Consider the following 9,769-nt stretch of genomic DNA (forward strand, 5'->3'; position numbering starts at 1 on the left):
AATTATTTAAAAAATGGGTATCTCTTCCTACCCGAGTGAGAGCCTTTTCTTCTGGCAATGCCATGTTTGTGAAAGTAGTACAATACCAGGGCAACTTGTGATGGCAAAGTTTGTCCTTGTTTTCTTCTTTGACAATTTAGGTTTTATTTACTAAAAATAGGGTTTCGAAGTTAAAAAGTTTATAAAAGGCAACGCTCGTGAATAAACTGTGGATATTTAATTACACCGGCTGCATGAGCCCTGACTAGAAAGTAAATCCAGTGTGAAGCAAGACATCTGAAAGGACATGTCTCTTAAGTTATGATGAAAAGACGTCCAGAGTGAGATGCTTCGATGAGGATGAAAAGGAACACGTTTTTTTAACTTTTCCTTGTTTTAATCCTTGTTAAATGGTTGCGTTATAAATTTTACAACACAACTTAAAGGAATGTTTATTATCCTTAACTCTCACGGCATAAAGGGGGGAAAATCTGAATGAGGGAAACGGTAGGATGGAACCTTTGATTTTTGTATCGATTTGATAGAATAGGCGCCTGATTCTGCCAGTTAATTTATTCCAATTGCTCGGTCGGAGAGCTCAAGCTATCGGGCAACCAACTAAAAATGTGTGGCTTTATGCTTAGTTACAAAGACGGTCCATATTTAATGAGTTAAAGAAAATGATGTTACTTTACTTTTCTTCCATTGGATGATTGTAGTAGAATAACATTTGGAAAAAGAAATAATAAAAATTAAAACAGTCAAATTTCGTGTTGTTACTCGAGTCACCCCTTAATAATAAATTTTTTACTTCGCAGAGCTTCACTTTATATTTTCTAGATATATTACAAAGACCGAAATTCTTGATTAACTACTTTATAATAGTTTTTGGGGCGGCGAAATTTATACCCACTGTCATAAGCAATGCCCCCAAAAATTTTAGGTGTTGATGTCGAAAATTTATGTTCTCAAGAAATAAAACAAACAGATATAACATCACAATTCCGTTAATTTTTTTACATAATTAAAAGTATTAAATTATGAGGTTTATCGTATCTTTGTATTTTACAACCATCAGCAGTCAAGGTGCTCACTATGGATGTTCTCATATCAAAATAAACTTGCGTTCACAGCGAGTTGCCTTGATATTGCACTTCTTCCAAACAAGTGACTTTGCCAGAAAGTTTCTGGTTTTTTAAACGGAATAACTTGTCATTCGAGAGTAGCCATTGTCCAGGGAGTGTGGGGGGGGGGGCGTCGTCTTTTAATTGAACGGTAGATTAACATTATTTCAGACAAAGTGGCGATCCAGTTTGTTTTTAAGTAGTGCAGTACCAAAGCAACTCGTTCTCGAGTCAGTTTGTTCATTAAAAATACTGAGAACTGTAATTATTCTTCATAGTAATGAGATTTAGTAAAAATCTTTGGTAACTGTGTATCCCTGTGGAGTTTATTTGTATTGGACAATTAGTGGAAAAATTAAACCCTTACTATTAATTACAAAAATGTATGTACCTGAGTCTGAATCCTTCTATTAAACAATGTTGGAATTATCTATGTGTATCTATCAGCTTGTCTCACTCTATTCTAGTTAACCCAAAATCCCTGGACTTGTATACACAGTCAGAGGCTCAAGGGTAACATATACAGTAGTTACCTAAATAAAATAACAGCAGTTGGTAAATATATATATATATATTAATTAAATAATTATATATAGTACAGAGTAAAAGTATATCCCTACAAGGTCATCTGCTGGTGTTGCTAGGCCGCATTACCATAAACTATAATCAGCAGGCCATCTGCATATTCTAACATGTTTATTCCTGGATAATGCCAGTTTAAGAATTCATCCAAGACCTAAGTCCAGGCCTAGGGGCAAATCACCGAGCCTTGTGGACATCTAGTTATATTCCTTACTTCAGTATTCCTGGTCCTCACCACAGCCCTCCTATAACTAAAATACCCATTAAACATAGCATATAAATTATCTGAACAATTTGCCATTCTGATTCTTGACATGCCTTCGCACCAAAGCATGTTGAATGCACCATGAAAATGTATAAACAGCCAAGAACTTATCGCCCCTCATACTCCTGAACATATTTCAGTACCCGTGTTGGCATCATCTGTAGATTTAGCATTTTTTTATAACCGTAGTGGTTATTTTCTCTTGGTCATATATAATCAATCGTCGACTGACACAGTATCTCATCTGTTTTCGCTGTCAACGGTAATATAGCGATTTTCGGCCTTTTTCGTTCAGGTAACTTCAAACCTGCCACTACTTCTCTAACCGAACTTTCTGTTTCTACAACTGTATATATATATATATATTTTTTTTTATGAAAACCCCAAACACGAAAGGTATCAAAACCTATAGTACTTAGTACCGTGTATGGGTTGAAGGAGAAGTATGGGGGGGGAGGGGGATGCCGGAAACTTTGCTCTAGAGACTAAACATGTGTTTCACCACTTCAAGCCTCCAATAAGCAAAGTGGTGGTATTTCACCGGTTGATGAAAGTCATCTACCACCTAGAATATGATCTGTTGTTAGGAGTGCGATTAATGTGAATTTTTGAAACGGGAATTAATGTTAGTAAATGTTAGTTTTATCCTGGATGCCCAAAGTCATATGCAGATTCTGCGTTTCTTGTAACAAAGCTGATTCTGTAAACGTTTGCTCGCAAGTTTGTCTACGAAAACAGACTAACCCTACTTCCATGAATTACCAAGTTTAGGAGTAATCTTCTCTACTCTGCATGTTGTTTGTAACCAAACTTTAGCTAACTTACTCATTCAAATAATAAACAGTTTAAATATCCAAAACTCGTGATAGATTAAGTAGAAGCTGATTGCTGACATCACTCTTCTAGCCAAATTAATCACTGGAACTTATGAAGCATCTGATATCCTTAGTAAAATCAATTGCAATGCTCCTTGTAGAAGTCAGGAATATTACGCTGTTTTGACTTGAGTCTGATACCAGTTGCTTTATTTGAAGTTCAGTCCAATGAACAGAATCAGCAAATGACTCTGTTGACTTATTTGACAACTACCAATCACTGAACAACTTCCACAAGTTTGCGTCTTCTCTTGAACTGAAAAGTGTAACTCTCATCTAACTATGTAGTTTATTATTATTCGTTTTATTATTTTTCTTTTTTGTAATTTAATATATTTGCTTTTCTGGTAACTTTAATGCATACCTCTTTTGTACACATGATTTCAATGTTTGAATCTATATCAATGTTTATCTTACTGTTCGATTTATTGTTATCATCTCTGTTCACTGTTCTGCTCTCAGATACAGTGTTAATGGTTACCCGTTGTGTATCTTGTGATTAATAATAAAAAATAAAAAATATAGATTTTTGCCTTCCGAAGGCGTATGAAAACATTTTCATTGTATTTGAATTAACTGAAATATATAGATAATATTCGCAAATACCATTACTTTAGCCGTATGGGTTCTTAGAAAGAAAGGGAAGTTGCATTTAACTGGGTTATAAAATAAAAGGAAAGTTTGTTGTTTAGCTGGATTGCCTGTAGATGGCGTTGTGTACATCGCCCCATGTGACGTATTTCTTTATCTTGTTCATTAAGTTGTATTGTTTTTGAAGACGATCATTATAAAAAAAATACTAGAAAGAACATTTTTCTAAGTGGACCGATAAGACACTTGTAGTGTTTGTGGTCAGGTTTCGTCGTATTTAGGAGCGACCTCTATTTTGCGACCCAAGAGACGCTTACTTAAGGGAACAATAATTGATTTGGGCAGACAGTGGCTGGTATCGCTTCTCGACCTTTTGGCTAACATCAAAGTATGTTCTTGTCTATTTAGTAGTTTCTGTTGACGAATATAAGTTGAAAAAAGCGCTTGGTGCAGACGGTCTTACTATAGATTTATAAAAAAAATTGTGGGGGCCCAAGTTAACCATATTTCAAGGATTTTTCACAAAAGACTCCGCACCTTTCCGTTTTCTTGAGGCACACGCAATATTTTAAAAAAAAACTGGGAAAAATGGCTTGCAAACTCAGGACTGGCGACCAATCACATTTACTAATCTGGATTATAAAATCTATGCTAAGGTACTTAATAAAAGATTACAAACGCACTTAACAGATATTATCCAAAGTAACTAAATATATGGAATCTTAGGCAGAAATATGGATTTTCAGACCAGGTTTTTGAGAGATCTCAGTGTGTACATTCAGCAGAAAAATTATAAAGCCGCCGTCATTCTTGTTGATTTTACCAAGGCTTTTGACAGACTTTCCCACAAATACGTTTTTGACATCTTAAACAAAATCGGGGCAGGCAAATCACTGCAAAACGGGCTCTGTATGAGAAAGCCACCACCAAGCTAATAATCAATGGAATGTGCTCTAAAACCATTACTTGTCAAAGAGGAGTTGGGCAAGGTTGCCCCCTCAGCCAAGTGCTATTCTCGCTTGCCTTAGAGCCATTATTAAGGAGACTGGATATGGAAAAAACTATCGAGGTATTACGATGCCAGCACCCTGCAAACAATGCAGAAGTCTAGCATACGCTGACGATGTTGTCATCCTCGCAGGAGATGCAGACTCCGTCAGAAGATTTCTGCAGATAGCGGACAACTTCTCGAAGATTTCCGGGCTAGATATTAACCATAGTAAAACGAAGTTGAAACTGTGGGGCAAGTGGGCAGACACTGAAATAAGCTTGCTTCCCACTGAAATCACAGTAGATCCCAATACAATCAAAATATTAGGAATACCTTTCACTGACAGACCCGTATTAGAAGCCAACACAATGATCAGAGAGTGTCAAGCGAGGTTGGACAAATGGAGCACGGGACTGTGGTCTTTCTGTGCAAGGGCAACCATTTTGAAAACTATTGTCATTCCCTACATCATGCACATCATAAATATAACAGGTATAAACAGAAGGATGGAGGATAAATTCCACAGATTGTTCTTCCGTTTCTTCTGGAAGAACAAACACCAAGAAGTGAAACAGGGCACTCTATTTCTTCATCGGATAGAGGAGGATATCAAATCCCACATCTCAGCTGTCTCTATCTAGCCCATTCCATAATTAACACAGTGAGAGCCCTGAAAAGTACACATAGTGTAGCTTACCTGACACAGTACTTTCTAGGACACATTGTCTTACTTCAGTAAGGAACGTTTTTTGGGACCACACACAGATCGGCTTCCCCACTGGTTAGAGTGTATAAGCGAATGATAGACGCAGGTTACACTTATCAGCACTGGATTAATGTGAGACAAGTATATTGGGTCATCATGGAGATGTACACAAGAGCAGACTGGATCCCGTCATTTCGTGCAGATATAAACTCAAAGACGGCCTTTACTAACTTACTCAGAAATATGGGATACCCATCACGCACCGACTTAGCCTGGCGAATTATCTTTGGAAGACTGCCAGTGGCTTACAACAAGTATCGTTTCGGAGGCAGAGGAGATGGTCTCTGTCAGTTCTGCAGACTATATGAAACAGTAACTCATATGTTTTTTTCTTGCCCTATTGCACAATATATTTGGATTAAAATTAGTAGGTTCTTTGGAACAAGAAACTTTGAAGAAACAGAAATAATCTACTTACATGCACCAATGAACAGACAAGCCAAATTACTCAGTTTTATAATAAACGGATTTAAATACCATATCTGGAAGGTACGGAAGCGCCAATCCTGTGGTACAGTCATAGAAGTTTATAATGATATCATTAGATCAGCACTCTCATCATTGAGAAGATTTTTGATGGTGGAATTCGAACACCTCGGAGAAGAAAAGTTTAAAAAGAAATGGTGCATACCACCTATATTATGTACAATGTCAAATGGAAAACCGGTTCTCAAATTAGTGCTCTAATAAAAAAAAAAGAAAAAAAAACGGGAAGAACGAAAAAAAGAGAGGAAGTAGTGGAAAAGAAAAAAGATTTTTTTTTTTTTTTTTTTTTTTTTTTAGCTTGTAGTTGAAGGGGCAGGCATGGGCCTTGCCTCGAGGCCTTAGACAATGCCAACCCTTCGGCGCGTTGAGCGGTTTGCTGCATTGCAGCAACCTGCTGTTGGTCTGAGAGTGATGGAGGGCCGGTAAACCCAGGCAGGGCAGGCCTACTCCAGGCGGCTAGTCGACTGGCGGTCTCCTGGGCCCGGCTCTACATGGAATAAGTGATTTGGGGTGGGGTCGCTGGATCACTCTGGCCTCATCTCTTCATGTCTGTCATTCTCTCTATTTGGGTTTATATGCTTTTCCATCAGGTCTGTAAGAGGTCAGAGCGAATTCCATCCAAGAAAAAATGAATAATTTGGGAAGGAGCAGTCCCATGTAGGCCCCCTGTCAGATATTAATTTTTTTTTTTTTTTGAGCAGATGAAGCCCCTTTCATTTTTCAAGAACAGATCCTTTTCTCCTACCCTCACTCTCCTATCCTTTCTTTGCTGTCCTGTCTAATCTGGGGGTTGAGGAAATATAGAACTAGTATCCTCAAATCAAATCTGTTCTTATCAGCTTAATATCTGATACGGGCCCCATCGGGGCCCAAGATATTAAACTGATTTTTGGAAGGCGGCGAAGTGCTTGGAGCTTGCTCCACCTTTGCCACGAGTTGCCCTGGTATTGCACTACCAGGGTCAGCTCACTTTACTAATCAAAAAATAGACAAATATATCACTAAGATTTGGATTTTTATGTATACATGCATAAATAAAGGTAGTGAAACTCGTCTGTGGAATCTGAAGAAGCGTGTTTATTATTTCTTCATATTTTGCACATTAGGTCGTAATTTCAAAAAAATGTCATATTTAAAAGGCAAATTTTTTTTTATACTTGTCTACATAATATGAGATTCTATTCTATTGTTGTTGAGGAGAAAAATGTTTAGTAAACAAGCCCCCTCTGCAACCCCACCTCCTCCGCACCCATGGGCTCCAATAATGGTGACGTCATGATCGAAGAAACGTCAACACGTAAAAGGGAGACGCTGTAAACCAGGGCACAGCAATAAACTCCAGGCTACTTTCAGGACTGAAAACACTACCAGAAACAGTACAACCAGCCTTTTCGTATCTCGACTGGATCCATGAACAACCCCTGAACTAGTCAAACAGGTTATATACGAAGAGCTGAATCTACGGCCAACTGTACACAAACTACAAACTAGGAGTGAACAATACGCTGCATTCAAAAGTGACTGTAGCCGACACCAAGTAGACCTGATAGGAAGCGTCGCCATTTGGCCTGTCGGAACGAGGTTCAGGCTGTTTCTTCACTATCAATCAACCTCGAAACCTAAAGCGATTACTCAGACCCGACAGATGTCTCCCACCCCAGTCACAGCTGACTTTGCGATTATAATTGCTTGCCAGAAAGGATGCCAGCACCAGAATCTTCCCACACAACATACTGGAACAAACTCCGCCTAACGTTGCTGAGACCGTCCTCCAATGCGAGAGACCCCAAGGTCGCCTCATCCCTGTTCTGATCTCTCATTGTCGAGAGCCTCTACTTGTTCCCAGCCGGGAAGCAAGACTCCCTCCCGTGAGGATAAGCATTACAACCTTTCCTACCATCCGCATAATTCAAAGTATTTTATTATTTTCTGCGGGCTCCAGGGTTTCCCCTATCCGCCGCTGAAGAGTAACTGTACATTATTTACAATTTGTGGTTTAGCAAAACATCTTCTGATCGAGCATCTTCAGAGGAATGATTTCAAACAATAAGTCTCTTGCCTGAGACCAATCATCAGACATTTGACCATACTGTATATCCATAACACTTGCAACTAAGTTATTACAATTTGTTGAAGGCACCAATTTCTATATTAACCTTCACAACTTATACAGATAGTTAGGACCTACCAGTTCGGTTACAATGAGGTCCGATGTATATCTTACAATTTAAGATTTACAATTTATGTACCTTATTACAGGTCGAAGTCCCAGGACACCGTCCACCCAACAGTGATCCTGGCACCCCGACTTATATATTCTAAACGTTAATATTGCCTTCCGGCAATAAATACAAATACATTTCCTCATCAGAGGTCTTGTATCAATACGATTAATACCAAGGAGGCAACTATATACAGTGGTAGTACACTTATTACATAATTATTCTCAGCCGGCAAGTCCTTTCCTTCTGCGGAAAGCCTTGTCTGCAAAGTTAGCCAGTGCCTGATAATTTTCTTTACATTCTAAAAACTTGGTGAACTTATTTACATCGTAAACTTCGGTCAATGCCTGAAGTTCAAATCGAATGTCTACATAATATCGACATTCTAAGATTATATGTTGGACTGTCTCCTCTGAGCCACATTTACAAAGAGGCAGCCAAACCCAGAGTAAATAACTTGGAGTTTAGGCTGCCATGCCCGGATAGAAGGAAAGTTAGGTGAAGACCCGGGTTAAACAAGGGCCAATGTTTTTTGTCAAATTCGGAAACTTGAGGTATAAAAAGGGTAGTAATTCTTCCAGTGTTGGCATTAGTCCATTCGTTTTGCCATTCCTAGAGGAACTGGTTTCTTAATCTAGTGTTGTCTTCTTTCACTGGCACATCTAGGTTTACAGAAAACTGGTTTAACTGTGCCGCAATACCCTTCCTTCTACAATACTGGAAGTAATTGCACAGCACTCCGTATTTGATAGGTAGTTTGCCGTTGATTACCTGTAATGCCGACGTTGAAATTGTGCGACAATCTCTTGAAGTTGCAATCAGGAAGAAGCGCTGGGCTTGAGTCAAGATTTTTTGAACCGTGACTCTGCGTATACTGGGGCCCCAAGCGCCTGCAGCATAACAGAAAATAGGAATGAATATACATTTGTAGTACTGCTTGAGAGTGGAGGGTTTCTGACACCAAGAACCTTTGGTAATTCTGATTATTTTGCCTGTCAAAGTCTTGATTTTGCTTAGTACATATTTAGCATGGGTAATGAATTGAAGTTTGGTATCTAACAAAATTCCTAGGTATTTGTACGTGTTAACTAATTTTATTGATTGATTGTTCTTTAATCTTAATACATGGGGGTCTATTTGAGTCTAATTTTCCTTTGAGAAGAATTTGTTTTGTTTTGGGAACAGAAATAGTTAATTTATGTGTACTACACCACTCATCTAGGTCTGATAGGACTTCATTAGCACGGATTTCAAGTTGTAGTCTGGAGTTTCCAGAAACAAGGATAATTAAATCGTCTGCGTAAGCCATCTTAGTAGTGCAATTATGTTCGGTAGCCAGCCACCAATCAAGGACCACGTTCCAGCATACTGGTCCGAGAACTGATCCCTGAGGGCAACCGCGAGTCACAGGTCTCGCAACAGAGCAGGATCCACTGGAGACCACAAGTGAGCGATTCTGGAAATAATCCGTGATGAGACGATAAATAGGCACGGAGACCCCGGCCTCTCGGAACCTCTCCAGGACACTTTGCCACCAAACAGTGTCAAAGGCCCCTTTGAAGTCCACAAGGAGGCCGAGGACATACTTTTCATTCGAGGCTGAAACGTTATTAATAACTAGGTTAATGGCATCCACTGTAGACATCCCAGCAGTGAAGCCAAACTGATATTTGTAGTTTAGGTTTCTTTCTCTATAGTGCTTTTGGAATCTCGCTACAATCAGCTTCTCTAGTATTTTTCCGAAGACCGGAAGTAGAGCGATTGGGCGGTATGAATTTGCCTGATTTGCTGTTTTGTTGGGATTCTTAATGAGTAAATTAAGATTTGCTTTTTTCCAAGGAGAGGGGAAGGATCCATATTGTAGGCAGGCATTAAAGAGGTTCATCAT

General features: G+C 38.9%; 1 pseudogene; it reads left to right on the plus strand.

Moving 5' to 3' along the window:
* The first annotated feature begins 6,416 nt into the window (after positions 1-6,416).
* On the plus strand, positions 6,417-6,634 carry LOC150076936 (U2 spliceosomal RNA; annotated as a pseudogene).
* Positions 6,635-9,769: the final 3,135 nt, after the last annotated feature.

Source organism: Mastigoproctus giganteus, chromosome 12, assembly GCF_048544385.1.
Source record: "Mastigoproctus giganteus isolate SK-2022 chromosome 12, ASM4854438v1, whole genome shotgun sequence".
NCBI classification, from domain to species: domain Eukaryota; kingdom Metazoa; phylum Arthropoda; class Arachnida; order Uropygi; family Thelyphonidae; genus Mastigoproctus; species Mastigoproctus giganteus.